The following is a 15,557-nucleotide window of genomic DNA, read 5'->3' as shown; positions in this document are numbered from 1 at the left end:
TGGAAAGAATATTAAAAAAGAATGTCTATGTATGTATAACTGAATCATTTTGCTGTACAGCAGAAATTAGCACAGCACTGTACATCAACTATACCTTAATTTTTAAAAAAAGTTACAAGTCCTGTACTCTGAAAACTACAAAAGACTGTTAAAAGAAACTAAAAATTTAAATAAATGGAAAGAGAGCAATGCTTACTGACTGGAAGACTTAATATTATTAAGATGGCAATACTCTCTAAATTGATTTATAGATTCAACACAATCTCCTTCAGATTCCCAGCTTTACAGAAATTGACAAGTTTATCCTAAAACTCATATGGAAATTCAAAGAACCCAGAATAGCCAAAACAGTACTAAGAAAGCAGAACAAAATTGCAGAACTCAACTTTTCCATTTCAAAACTTGCTTCAAAGCTATAGTAATCAAGAGAGCATGGAACTAGCATAAGACTAGACATATGGATCAGTGGGGCAGAATTGAGGGTCCAGAAATAAACCTTCACATTAAGTCAACTGATTTTCAACAAAGGTGGCAAGGTAACTCAATGGAAAAAGAATAGTCTTTTTAATAAATGGTGCTAGGATACCTACTCACAAGCAAAAGAACAAAACTGAATCTCTACCTCACCCTATAGTCAAAAATTAACCCCAAATGGATCAAAGATCTAAGTGTTTTAGAGTTAAAACTATAAAGCTTACTTTACAAACAAAAAAACACAAACAAACAAAAAAGCTTACAAACATAACATAAGTGTAAATCTTTGGGACCCTAGATTGGGCAATGGTTTCTTAGACATGACATCAAAATACCAAAGATCAAATAAAGTAGACTTCATTAAAATTAAAAACTTTTGTGCTGCAAAGGGTATCATCAAGAAAATATTTATAAATCATATATCTAATAGAGGTCTGCAGCTAGAATATATAAATAATTCTTACTACTCAATATTAAAAAGACAAATAACAGGGAATTCCCTGGCAGTCCAGTGGTTAAGACTCTGTGATTCTAATGCAGAGGGCATGGGCTCCATTTCTGGTCAGGAAATTAATTAAGATCCTGCACGCTGCCTAATGCAGCACCCCCCTCCCCCGCCAAAAAAGATACATAACCCAAAAGGTATGAGTAGACATTTCTTTAAAGATTAAGTCTACAAGTATATAAAAAGATGCTCAACATCATAATCCAATAGGAAAATGAAAACCACAATGAGACACTACTTCATATGCACTAGTGTATAGTTCAAACTGAATCATAGGGGGAAGGGGCATGATAGGGGAAGGGGTTTAAGAGATATGAACTATTAGGTATAAATAAGATACAAGGATGTATGTATAGCACAGGGAACACAGCTGATATTTTATAATAACTTTAAATGCAGAATAACCTATAAAAATAGTGAATCACTATGTCGTACACCTAAAAACTTAAATATTTTAAGTTAACTACACCTCAACTTAAAAAAAAAAATCACAAAATGAATCATAGTTCTATATACAAACTATAAAACTAGAAGCATAGGGGAAAATCTCTGTGCCCTTGTAATTCAAGGCAAAGATTTCTTTGATATGTAACAGCATAATTAATAAATTGAACTTTATCAAAATTTGTGCTCTTTGAAGAACACTATTAAGGGAATGGTGAAACAAGTCACAGACCAGGAAAAAATATGGGTCAAGCAAATATATGATAAAAGACTTATATTCAGAATATATTTTTAAAAGTATCAAAATGCAATAATAACAAAACAAACAATAAAAAAATTGGCAACAGATGTGAAGAAACACTTCAAATAAGAACATGAAAAAAATACTCAACACTGTTAGCCATTAGGGAAATACAAATTCAAAACATAATGAGATACTACAATGGTTAATCTCAGATGAGCTAAAAGTTAAAAGCCTTGATGTTAGTGACAAGTGGAGGAATTAGAACTTCCATATGCTGCTGGTGAAAATGCAAGATGGTTTCAGTTTCTTAATAAGTTAAATATAAGCCTATCATTTGATAGAGCCATTCCATTCCATATTTAACCAAGAGAAATGAAAGTGTATGTCCATACAAAGACTTGTACACAAATGTTCAAAACAGCTGTACATGAAACAGCCAAAAACTAGAAACAACTCAAATGTCCATTAACAAGTGAATGGATAAACAAACTAGTACATCCATACAGTGGAACACTGCTAGCAATAAAAAGGAATAAACTACTGATACAGACTTCAGTGGGTTTCCCCAATGGCTCAGTGAGTAAAGCATCCACCTGTAACAGGAGAGACAGTTCGATCCCAGGCTACAGTTCAAAGGGTCACAAAGAGATGGGAGTGACTGAGCTTCAATATGGATGAATCTCAATAACAGAACTAGTCCAACAATAAAAGAGTACAATGAAAGACTATGATTCCATTTACATAAATTCAAGACAATGTAAGGTAATTTGTAGTGACAGAAAGCAGAGAAGTCAGTGGTTGCCTGGAATGGGGTGAGAGTAGGGGAAGGTGATGCCAGGAAGAAATTATTAAAGGGCACAAAGAAACTTTTGGTAGTGATGGATATGTCTTATCATTTTGAGTGTGGTGATGATTTCAGGTAGACATGTTCAAATTATCAAATTTTATACTTTAAATATGTGTAGGGTATTATAAGTCAATTATACCTCAATGAAGCTGTTTAAAAAATAAACCCAAATCCGATTTAGTTTGAGTAGTAGTGCCAAAGAGGCATTTGCAAGTAAACTCCATTTTGGTCATTTGGACAAGTACAAAGATTTATTAACAACAAATCTGTATTTAAAAAAAACAAAACTAAGACTACCCCAGGCTCCATCCCTACTAAAGTAGAACTTGGATTACTCTGAAAGTCTCATTCATCTTTTCTATTTGCCTTGTGACTTTGAGACAAGAAGAGAGTATTAAAGATGGTTCATTCTACAGTACTGATCCCTACATAATATGACCTTTCCAGTTCCTACTCAAACATTTGATTCTATAATTTTATGGAACTACTAATAAACTTTTCAAACATCACTTCCAGAATGCTTACACTGCAGGATGCCAAACTAACTTCTGCAATAAGAGTAGCCTACTGTCTTCTGCAAAATACAAGCAATTCATTTAATCTGAATATTTATTTTCAAAGTTCTAGTCTGTATAATCTTCCTAAATTTTCTGTGCAGAATAATTTCTTATTAAGTTTTCAAAAACTTAATATATAATTTTGAGTTCATTTAAACAAAATCACAAAAATTATTAGGAAAACAAAGCCTGTCAGTAGACCAAACATGAAGTACAAACATATGTGAGGGAGGGAATTACAACTTTTTATTTCTTGAGCAACTGATGAATATTCCAATGATACATGGATTCTTTAACATGTTACTGAATAAATGTTTTGTAGATATTTAGCAATACTGATTACCAAAAGGCAGTGTGCATTCAACAAATATTTTGAGTACCTACTGTGTGTCCAGGCACTGCAATGAATGAGCCGCACTCCCCACCCCCCAGCAAATTCATATGTTAAAATCCTAAACCCCAATATGGCAGTATTAGGAGTCAGGGCCTTTGGCAGCTAATCAGTTCATGAAGGTGGAGCCCTCTTGAATGGGACTTGAATGAGAAAACAAAAGTGAAGTCGTTCAGTCATATCTGACTCTTTGTGACAGCATGGAATGCAGCCTGCCAGGCTCCTCTGTCCATGGGATTTTCCAGGCAAGAATACTGGAGTGGGTTGCCATTTCCTTCTCCAGAGGATCTTCCTGACCCAGGGATTGAACCCAGGTCTCCTGCACTGCAAGCAGACTCCTTACCGCCTGAGCCAGCCAGGGAAGCCCTATCAGAGAACAAAGTAGCCCTCTTTCTGCTTTGTGAAGATAAAATAAGATACAGCCTGGAAGAGGGTCCTCACCATAACCCAACCAGGCTGGCATCCCGATCTCAGACTTGAGAAATATACTTGTTATAAGTCACTCAGTCTGTCATTTGCTCAGTTGCATCTGACTCTTTGTGACCCCACAAACTGTAGCCCACCAGGCTCCTCTGTCCATGGGATTTTCCCGGCAAGCATACTGGAATGGGCTGCCATTTCCTCCTCCAGGGGATCATCCAGACCCAACGATCTAATCTGCATCTCTTCCCTTGCAGGCAGATTCTCTGCCTCTGAGCCACAGGGGAAGCCCTCAGTCTACAAGTACTTTATTATAATTGCCCAAACTGACTAAGAGGGGCATAGTGCTGGGGGTAAGTAAGGTCAGATGGATTAATTCTGACAAATGTTTCTGGAGAAAGCTAAACTTATGGTACATGGATTTCAGCAAGATAAATGGCAGTAACATCAATATCATTATAGATAAAGCAGGAAATTGTGCCAAAGGCAGCCTGTAGCACAATAAAAAAAGAGTCAAATCATAGCTACTTAATAGCTATGTAAACTTGAGCATAACACTTAACCTTTCTGGGCTTGGTCTGTAAAAAGAAATGGTTTGTCTGGATGACAAAAGATAAACTAAAAATATACACATACAGACAAAGATAAACTTAAAATACACACATTATACAGACACACATGCACACACATTCTTATTTTTTGGAGGACAAACTTGATTTAAATGCACATGGCCTTTAATTCAACAATTTGCAATTCCATGTTTAAGATTCTAAACTATAGAAATATTTATACTGATATATGAAGTCAATGCATAAGATGTTTGCTAGTGTTATGAGTCTGAGTGAGTGTTATTCGCTCAGTCTGACTCTTTGTGATCCGACGGACTGTAGCCCACCAGGCTTCTCTGTCCATAGAATTCTTCAGGCAAGAATACTGGAGTGGGTAGTCATTCCCTTCTCCAGGGAATCTTCCCAACTCAGGGATCAAACCCAGGTCTCCTGCACCGCAGGCAGATTCTTCACCGCCTGAAATCCAGGGATATAACAGCTAACTAAAAGCAATTTAAAGTCCTTCAATAGGGGAAAGGTTTACTAAACTGCAGACTGTCTACCAGAAAACAACAGAATGTCTATCTAAAAGGGATGAAATAAAATAAATAAGTAAATAAAAGGGATGAAGTAGATCCAAATGAGGCTCACATAGATAATATCTATACAATGGTGTTAACAATCTACAAATACTTCTTTCAGGTTTTGTCTGTATAACAGTCTTGGGAGCCAGATGGCATGAGTTCACATATCTGCTCTATCACTTTCTAACTCATCAATACAAACAAATTCCTGAATCTCTATAAACTTCAGTTTTCTCATCTGTTAGGTGGAGACAGTTATAGAATCTACCTTAGAGTGTTATTGTACAAATTAACTAAGCAAAACGTGCCAGTCATTAAGTGTTCAATAAGTGTTAGGTATTATTTCCCATTACACAAAGTTTTGCTTTGTTGTTGCTGTTAATGGTTAAACCTATCAATCTTTTCCTGCACAACTTCTCAATTTTGGCTTCCCTACCAGAAATAATTCTAGTGTAAAATTTATTTCCTCAAATAGTCAATTCTTACAATTTATTAAATAATCCATGCTCTTGACACTAATTTGAAATGCCCCTTTAATCAAAGCAAAATTCCTACATATATGGAAGTCTATTTCTGGCCTCTAAATTAGAGGTTAGCAAACATTTTAGGTAAAGAGTCAAGCAGTAAATATCACAACAAGTCAACTCTGCCTTGCAGCACAAAGGCAGCCATAGAAAATGAGTAAATGAATGGTAGAGGTGTGTTCTAAAGGATGCTGAAATTTTAACTTCATATAATTTTCATGTTACAAACTATTCTTTTTTTCCCCAAGCACTTAAAAATATAAAAGCCACTCTTAGGTCACAGATCGTACTAAAGTAGGTGGTCAACCAGACTTGGCAACTCATGCTCTAAACCCTTACAGATTTTTACATTCTTAAAAATGTTTTATATTTTTAAAATTCCACAAAACAAATACATGTAATAAAAAGGGTAAACACAATATAGAGGCTTACAGTGACACCTATCTTTCTAACCCAGAGGCCGGGTTCCCCTCTCTAGTTTTTGTGTATTCTTCTAAATCCACTGACATTATTAACATCTCAGCAGAAATAGTTACATGTGTATACGTAACTTTCCACTTGTGAATTCATCTTCAGGATAAATCCCTGGAAATGGAACTTTCCAGCTGGGACAAATTTCCATAAAGCATTCATTTCAACAGTAAATGGTCAGTTATCTATAGCTTCTCCCTTCCTCAGGATAAACCTTCCAACATGCTTTATCTATTATCCACCTTCCTAATTAACTTTAAAATCATGTCAAATATCTGTTCCAGATTACAGACTTAAAAACTATATACTCTGGTTTAAGAATTCTTCTTTTGCATTACATTAAACTTCTTAGCTAGTTAGCAATGCCTTGGAGTAAAGAAATACATTTTACTCTTTTCTTTGATTACTGTTTCTTGAATTCCACATGTATTTTTCTTGGATTAATTTTTCATTTGGTATAGTACATCCTGAGACATTCCAAGTGGGTCTGGGTAAAAATGATTTTATTTGGCCACTACTTTGAATGAGAGTTTGGTGAGAAATAAGATTCTGAATTCAAAACATGTCCACTGGGGGGAAAATGCTCAATGAGAGCTTTTCCGGGGGAGGAGCCACAAAGCATGGCATGTGCAATCTTAGCTCCCCATCCAGGGATGGAACCCTTGCCGCCTGAAGTGAAAGCCTGACTCTTAACCAATGGACCACCAGGGAAGTTCTTTTTCCAACACTCTATGTTTTAATATTCAAGAACTGACTGTGTATTTTCAGGCCAGCTGGTATATATTCAGTAGGTATGTGACTGTGCTGACTGTGCTCAGCTGCTCAGTCAACTCCATGGACTGTAGCCTGCCAGGCTCCTCTATCCATGGGATTGTCCCAACAAGACTACTGGAGTGGGTTGCCATTTCCTCCTCCGGGGATTTCCCCACCCAGGGATCGTACCCACATCTACAACGTATCCTGCACTGCAGGCAGATTCTTTACCACTGAACCACTGGGGAAGCCATACCTTCCCAAATCTGGGCATATCCATATTTATATTAAAGTTTTCTTCTTTTTCTTACATGAACTCCATTGCTTCAGGTCTAGTCCTTTGTGTTTTGTTCAGTCAGGGGTATCTTTTATGTGCTACCCATTTCCCACAAAGGTTTAGTGATCTTTGTGGTCTGTTTCCATTATAAATGTATCACTATCTCAGCACAGGTAGAAATCACTGTACTCCTGTGGTAAATTCACATTTGTAACTAACCTTATAATTCAATTTTACATTTATACCCAGAACTTTGTGCAGTATGACAACAACAATGTTAAGTGTTTTGACTTGCAATCCTATTTTTAGTGACCTTCTTTCCGTGTTTCATTTCCCCTAACAACCACTAACTTGAGTAACACAGTTCTTACCTAAGTGTTATACAACAAGTTTCAGGGACAAAACCGAACCAGCTCTATCTAACAGACTTACCTAACGGACAGTTAAATAATGAAAGTCACAGATGTGCAATCCAAGGAGTAAATAATATAATAAATCACTTAAGTCTTGAAAATATTAATGGTTATGCTTTTTACCAATCTTTAATGTTACAAAAGTTAAGATAACAAATTGTATTTTTTAAAAAGGAAGACTCCATGATGCTTAAAAAGTAATTTTCCATCTACTTTATGATTTAGCCATTCCACAGCTGACAGAAATACACAGATGTTCACCAAGACATCTGTAAGAATGTTCATAGCAGTCTTCAAAATACACAATATAGAAAAGCTGGAAACAAAAAGACCAACCAACAGAGCAGTCATATAATCATGCAATGGATTCTACACAACAATAAAAAAGAACCAACTATTGATACATGAAACATTATGGGTGAAACTCATAAGCAGTATGCGGATTCCATACTGTATGATTCCATTAATATAAACCCCCAACTAAACAAAACTAATAGATGACAGAAATCTGAATACTGATGGGGGGGGTGGGTGGGTACAGGGGTACAACTGACTTAGAAGTAGCAGGGGGAAACTCCTGGAATATGGAAACGTTCCATAGGTATAAAATGTGATGTGGCTGGTGGTTGCAAAACTTAATACATAAAAGTTCGCTGAGCTGTACAACTAAGATTCATGCACTTTATGACTTCATGTAATTTTATACTTCAATCAAAAAGTTACGAAAAAATGTAATTTCCAAACTGATGGACTAAAATTGTGTTTATGTCAAAATTCTCTGAGCCACAAATACTGGATATCCAAAATCCTTTTTACATTCTTTAAATCATAAGACAATTTAAAACAAACGGTATCAGAATAATACGAAACCAACGTTAACATTCTCAGTCATAAGATACTTGGGAGTCCTACTTCCACATTTGAAGTACTATTTTAATACATTAATTCCAGCAAAAATGAAGGCCCAGGTCCTGAGAACCATCAATGATAGTTAAATATCCAAACCGCATATAAATCTGAAAAGCAGGCTGAAGGATAAAAGCTTGAGATTTACAATCAAATCTTCATTCTGCCAATAACATCATCATCAACAAAAGCCTCACTATGGCGTTTACAAATTATTCCTCTGCAAGTTGCTCTGGAATAGTATAATTTTCAAGACGAAGTCTGAAAATGCAAGAGGTTTCCCGTCCCTTGGTCTCCTCGGCCCCACTAATTGCTCCACAAATGTGCGTCTTTCAAAGGTGCCTAGGTCTGGCAGAAAGCGAGGCTGCCGCCAGAGAATACTAATTTAACGCAATAAACAGGTAACAGCTGACTACAAAGTTTATCCACTGAGGGGAGCAGAGACAGTGGTGTACTGGTTTTTTAAAAAAGTGATAAAAATAAAACACGCAAACCAACGGTCTCTGGCAGCGCTGTTCATAAAAAGACAACTCAAACCACTCCGAAAAACCGCGGCTTTTCCTGACACGGGAGCCGACTCCGGAGGGCTTGTCGGTGCGGCGACCCCCGCGGACAGGATCCCCCCCGGAGAGCTCGTCCGTGAGGTGACCCGACCAGGACGGAGACCCACAGTCCGGGACTCGCGCCCCAGAGCCCGCAAGGGCCGGACCCGCGCTCTGGAAGCTGCAGGCGGGTGAGCCAGTAGGCCTGGGTACTCACCGCGTTCACCCATCTGCTCACGGCGGCCGCTGCGCCCCCGCCAGCTCCCCAGCCGCACGCACTCCTGGGCGGCGCCCGGCTCTCAGAGGCCGCCACCTCCCCACCTCCCACCCTCCGGGCGCGCCGCCTCGCCGCCAACCTCCACTTCCGGCGCGCGTGAGGAAATGGGGCAGCCGCAGCGGAGCGATCTCGCCATGCCCACGCCCGCCCCGGCCCCGCCCCCGCCTCGGCCCCGCCCCCGCCCCGGCCCCGCCCCGTGCTTGGCAAAGAAAGCGCAATAATTAGCATCCAGTACTGATTATAATCCGTGATCTGTTACACAGATGCCTGTATGCGTCCCCGCGCGTGTGTAGCTCAAAAAACGATTTGTGGAGGCTAGGAGAGTGCGGGAGGCAGGAAACTGCTTTTGCCCGAGCAAGCGTCTACAAGGACGGGGAGTACCAGCTTGGTCCGGACGGCTGGCTTTGCAAAAGGGAGGGACTCAGCAGAGGATGGCAGCGCTGATCCTGCCCGGGTGCCCTGACCTGGGAGACCGAGGGGGCAATAAGTGCCTGTGTGGGCAGTGAGGGGAGGACTGACAGGTCGCCAGAGGTGTCTGAGCATCCTTAGGAGTGCTGGGCTGCGTGTGTAACCCCAGTGAAGAAGCCCTGACTGCCAGTCACTCCATTTCTTTGGCCCTTAATTTCCTTGTATGTGAAAGGAGGGGATTGGGGTAGATTTTATGGAAAATGACTTCAAGATCTTACATTGCTTCAGTGGGTGCGGGGGGAAAAGCCCTCCCTGACATTCCCTCGCTCAACTGCTGTTCCAGAGACATCCCGAAGGCACTCTGTCAGTTCCCAAGCTGAGCAGTAGAGGAGATACCGGGCATCTGCCTTTGTCTGGGCAGGACATGACTGTGCTAAGAGGGCTTAAGTCTCTTATCTGGGCTCTGCTTTCCCCATTTGGTTACCTTGGCAGGCTTCGTGGACTTAGCCTCTTCAAGCATCAGTTTTCTCAACTGTGTTATGGGGACAATAACACAGCATGTACTTCCTAAGATTGTTGTGAGGATTAAACGAAATTTTGTATTTGAAGTGTTTGGCGCTGTGCCTAGCAGGTATGTCGTAGGCAGAACTCATGGTTATCATGAAGTGCATTAGTTAGAGCAGAAGTCTGGGGTGACTGGGGAGTGCATACTGTAGGAGTGGTGATGTTCTGTGTGTTAGTCGCTCAGTCGTGTCCAACTCTTTGTGACCCCATGGACTGGGGCCCACCAGGTTCCTCTGTCCATGGAGTTTTCCAGGTAAGAATACTGGAGTGGGTTGCCATTCCCTTCTCCAGGGGATCTTCCCAACCCAGGGATCGAACCCAGGTCTCCCATATTGCAGGCAGACTCTTTGCTTCTAGGGAAGGTCACACTAGGTGGTGTTCTGAGGGGTTTCCTAATGACTGCTGTCCTTACTGGATGATGTTGTTGGGATGTCTTTTAACCCGTATGTTCTCCTTGGATATGTCCTGTGGAAAATCCCATGGGTAGGAGAGTCTGGAAGTCTACTTCTAAGCCAGGCTTGTACAATATCCAGTCTCTACCCAACTTCAAGGTCTCATTCTGCTCTCATATAAGTTTTGAGCAAATGAAAACAATTACAGTTCAGACATCCTTTCCCCTTCAACCTGACTCAAGAGTAAAGAATTCATCTACTTATAGACTCCATGGGTCTCTAAGCTTCTGAAAATAAGGGTCATGTCTTTTGTCTCCTGGAACTTTGAACATAGTGGTCAATAAATATATATCGAATTGGTTAAAATAGCACGTAATGATCCCTCTCTTTTCCAGAATCTTACCATTTGACCAGCTTCTAGAGCAGATGACATGCCTGATTACATTTTCTGCCTGCCATAACTAAACTTTGGTCTGGTTGCCTGGTCATGCTCTAGGGAGAGTTTCTTGATACCCCTATGGAGTAGGTTATGGTTTTCAGTTTACAACAGGGAAAATGGAAACTCAAGAGAAGAAACTGTAGCGGCTCTCTCAGCACAGGATCTGGCATGAAATCATAGCAGTGTGTCATTTCTTTAAAAGTGCTCTTTGAATCCTCTATTAGAATTGTTTTAAAAATAAAATTGAGGTTCTGCCATCGATGAATTTAAATTGTAAGCTTATTAACTGCCAAATCATACACTAAATGTATGTAATTTGGATTTAGAGAGAAGATAATGCATAATTCAAATTCTATGGTAGACAGTGGGTGATATCAGTTCAGTTCAGTTCAGTTCAGTTGCTCAGTCATGTCCGACACTTTGTGACCCCATGAATCACAGCACGCCAGGCCTCCCTGTCCATCACCAACTCCCGGAGTTTACTCAAACTCATGCCCATCGAGTCGGTGATGCCATCCAGCCATCTCATCCTCTGTCGTCCCCTTCTCCTCCCTCCCCCAATCCCTCCCAGCATCAGGATATTTTCCAATGAGTCAACTCTTCCCATGAGGTGAAAAAGTATTGGAGTTTCAGCTTCAACATCAGTCCTTCCAATGAACACCCAGGACTGATCTCCTTTAGGATGGACTGGTTGGATCTCCTTGCAGTCCAAGGGACTCTCAAGAGTCTTCTCCAACACCGTAGTTCAAAACCATCAACTTTTCAGTGCTCAGCTTTCTTCACAGTCCAACTCTCACATCCATACATGACCACTGGAAAAACCATAGCCTTGACTAGATGGACCTTTGTTGGCAAAGTAATGTCTCTGCATTTTAATATGCTATCTAGGTTGGTCATAATTTTCCTTCCAAGGAGTAAGCATCTTTCAATTTCATGGCTGCAGTCACCATCTGCAGTGATTTTGGAGCCCCCAAAAATAAAGTCTGACACTGCTTCCACTGTCTCCCCATCTATTTCCCATGAGGTGATGGGACCAGATGCCATGATCTTAGTCTTCTGAATGTTAAGCTTTAAGCCAACTTTTTCACTCTCCTCTTCCACTTTCATCAAGAGGCTTTTTAATTCCTCTTCACTTTCTGCCGTAAGGGAGGTGTCATCTGCATATCTGAGGTTATTGATATTTCTCCCAGCAATCTAGATTCCAGCTAGTGCTTCCTCCAGCCCAGCGTTTCTCATGATGTACTCTGCATAGAAGTTAAATAAGCAGGGTGACAATATACAGCCTTGATGTACTCCTTTTCCTATTTGGAACCAGTCTGCTGTTCCCTGTCCAGTTCTAACTATTGCTTCCTGACCTGCATATAGGTTTCTTAAGAGGCAGGTCAGGTGGTCTGGTATGTCCATCTCTTTCAGAATTTTCCACAGTTTATTGTCATCCACACAGTCAAAGACTTTGGCATAGTCAATAAAGCAGAAATAGATGTTTTCTGGAACTCTCTGGCTTTTTCGATGATGTTGGCAATTTGATCTCTGGTTCCTCTGCCTTTTCTAAAAGCAGCTTGAACATCTGGAAGTTCATGGTTCACGTATTGCTGAAGCCTGGCTTGGAGAATTTTGAGCATTACCTTACTAGCGTGTGAGATGAGTGCAATTGTGCGGTAGTTTGAGCATTCTTTGGCATTGCCTTTCTTAGGGATTGGAATGAAAACTGACCTTTTCCAGTCCTGTGGCCACTGCTGAGTTTTCCAAATTTGCTGGCATATTGAGTGCAGCACTTTCACAGCATCATCTTTCAGGATATGAAACAGCTCAACTGGAATTCCATCACCTCCAGTAGCTTTGTTCGTAGTGATGCTTTCTAAGGCCCACTTGACTTCACATTCCAGGATGTCTGGCTCTAGGTGAGTGATCACACCATCGTGATTATCTGGGTCGTGAAGATCTTTTTTGTACAGTTCTTGTGTGTATTCTTGCCACCTCTTCTTAATATCTTCTCCTTCTGTTAGGTCCATACCATTTCTGTCCTTTATTGAGCCCATCTTTGCATGAAATGTTCCCTTGGTATCTCTAATTTTCTTGAAGAGATCTCTAGTCCTTCCCATTCTGTTGTTTTCCTCTATTTCTTTGCATTGATCGCTGAGGAAGGCTTTCTTATCTCTCTTTGCTATTCTTTGGAACTCTGCATTCAAATGGGAATATCTTTCCTTTTATCCTTTGCTTTTTCCTTCTCTTCTCTTCACAGCTATCTGTAAGGCCTCCTCAGACAGCCATTTTGCCTTTTTGCATTTCTTTTCCATGGGGATGGTCTTGTTTTCTGTCTCCTGTACAATGTCATGAACCTCCATCCATAGCTCATCAGGCACTCTGTCTATCAGATCTAGTCCCTTAAACCTATTTCTCACTTCCACTGTATAGTCATAAGGGATTTGATTTAGGTCATACCTGAATGATCTAGTGGTTTTCTTCACTTTCTTCAATATAAGTCTGAATTTGGCAATAAGGAGTTCATGATCTGAGCCACAGTCAGCTCCAGGTCTTGTTTTTGCTGACTGTATAGAGCTTCTCCATCTTTGGCTGCAAAGAATATAATCAGTCTGATTTTGTTGTCAACCATCTGGTGATGTCCATGTGTAGAGTCTTCTCTTGTGTTGTTGGAAGAGGGTGTTTGCTATGAGCAGTGCGTTCTCTTGGCAAAACTCTAGTTCTAAAAGGTCTTGTAGGTCTTCATAGAACCGTTCAACTTCAGCTTCTTCAGCATTACTGGTTGGGGCATAGGCTTGGATTACCATGATATTGAATGGTTTGCCTTGGAAACGAACAGAGATCATTCTGTCATTTTTAAGATTGCATCCAGGTACTGCATTTCAGACTCTCTTGTTGAGCATGATGGCTACTCCATTTCTTCTAAGGGATTCCTGGCCACAGTAGTAGATATAATGGTCATCTGAGTTAAATTTACCCATTCCAGTCCATTTTAGTTCGGTGATTCCTAGAATGTCGATGTTCACCCTTGCCATCTCCTGTTTGACCACTTTCAATTTGCCTTGATTCATGGACCTAACATTCCAGGTTCCCACGCAATATTGCTCTTGACAGCATTGGATCTTGCTCTTATCACCGGTGACATCCACAACTGGGTATTGTTTTTCTTTGGTGCCATCCCTTCATTCTTTCTGGAGTTATTTCTCCACTGATCTCCTGTAGCATATTGGGCACCTACCAACCTGTGGAGTTCCTCTTTCAGTATCCTATCATTTTTCCTTTTCATACTGTTCATGGGGTTCTCAAGGCAAGAATACTGAAGTGTTTTGCCATTTCCTTCTCCAGTGGACCACAGAATGTGGTCCAATGTGTGATATGCTGGGGCTTATAAAATAAGTAGTTACCTTGGGAAAAATACTAAAGCACCAGTTTGGTATGATTAGTATCAGAAGAATGTAGTTTAAAGAACCCTAAAATCTCCCACCAATCTCTAATTTGAGGATTTTATTTTAAACCATGAAGCTTTCCTTAGCCTGCTTCTGCATGTGTGTGTGCGTGCTCAGTCGTGTCCAACTCTGCGATTCCATGGACTATAGCCTGCCAGTTCCTCTATAACCATGGGATTATCTCAGCAAGAAAACCAGAGTAGGTTGCTGTTTTCTCCTCCAAGGGATCTTCCTGACCCCGGGGTCGAACCCGAATCTCCAGCAATGGTAGGTGGATTCTTTACTACTGAGCCATCTGGGAAACTCAGCCTGCCTTTGAGTCTCTGCCAAAAGTAAGTGATGGGTCTGACCCCCTTTCTATGGCAAACTCTGAATAAATAGCCTTTGCTTGTTTCATTGGGGCAATCTTCATTTGTATCATTTTCCTGGTGGCTCCACCAAGATATGGTCTGCATCATAGTCTGCTTGTTGCCTCAGACTGCAGCCTGCAAGCAGATGTGGTACCTGTGGCTTCCTTGTACCCTGCAGTTCTTCATCTGGGGTCTTATCTCTGCTCTTTTATGTTAGATTCCTGGGCTATTTAGTCGCAGTTTGGTACTCAGGTTTTGTTGTTGATTCCCATTTGACTGGCAGCTTTGATAGAATCAGGTCATTCTTTTGCATCCTGTTTGCTGTCTTTTGTGTTTCTATTTTGTGTTGTACTGTCTAAAAGTGTTGTTTGTCAGAAGGAGAGTTATGGTGTAGAACACAGGCAGAGCCTCCTCGACCTGTGAGTCTAGGGTTCACCCACTAGGACAAACTTTATTGCAGTTGCCAGTAAAACTGAATGAGGTTCTTCCATCTCAATTATGTGTCCTGAGAGACATGAGGCGCACAGCATGACATTCCTACCTGATGTTGCCAGTTCTCATAGTGTTCCCTAAGTCTAATTCCTCTCCTCCTCTAGGAAACCTCCTGCTTCTTATATTGTTTCTTTGCAACACCAGTCAACTCTTGGGTCTATCTCTCTAAATGGCATAACTTCACCAAGGATGCTCTGGGCCTTCAGCGACCACTCTGAGGAACACTGAACAAGTTTGTTCATTTGAGAAATGCATTTGAAATTATGCACCAAAAAATAACGGGGAACAGAATCAACCTGCTTATGAG

General features: G+C 40.5%; 1 protein-coding gene across 6 annotated transcripts in view; it reads right to left on the bottom strand.

The window, feature by feature from the left end:
- Positions 1-9,261, bottom strand: part of CSGALNACT2 (chondroitin sulfate N-acetylgalactosaminyltransferase 2) — a 74,615-nt gene extending 65,354 nt beyond the window's left edge. For 5 of the 6 annotated variants that reach the window (XR_009696055.1, XM_061161542.1, XM_061161544.1 and 2 more), the window contains exon 1: positions 9,118-9,261. The gene's annotated coding sequence lies outside the window, so the exon portion shown is untranslated. The remainder of the gene's footprint in view (positions 1-9,117) is intronic. The other variant, XM_061161547.1, reaches the window with a different exon arrangement.
- Positions 9,262-15,557: the final 6,296 nt, after the last annotated feature.

This window comes from Dama dama, chromosome 15 (assembly GCF_033118175.1).
Source record: "Dama dama isolate Ldn47 chromosome 15, ASM3311817v1, whole genome shotgun sequence".
NCBI classification, from domain to species: domain Eukaryota; kingdom Metazoa; phylum Chordata; class Mammalia; order Artiodactyla; family Cervidae; genus Dama; species Dama dama.
The sequence above is the reverse complement of the archived record's forward strand: the minus strand, read 5'-3'. Positions and strand labels throughout refer to the sequence as shown.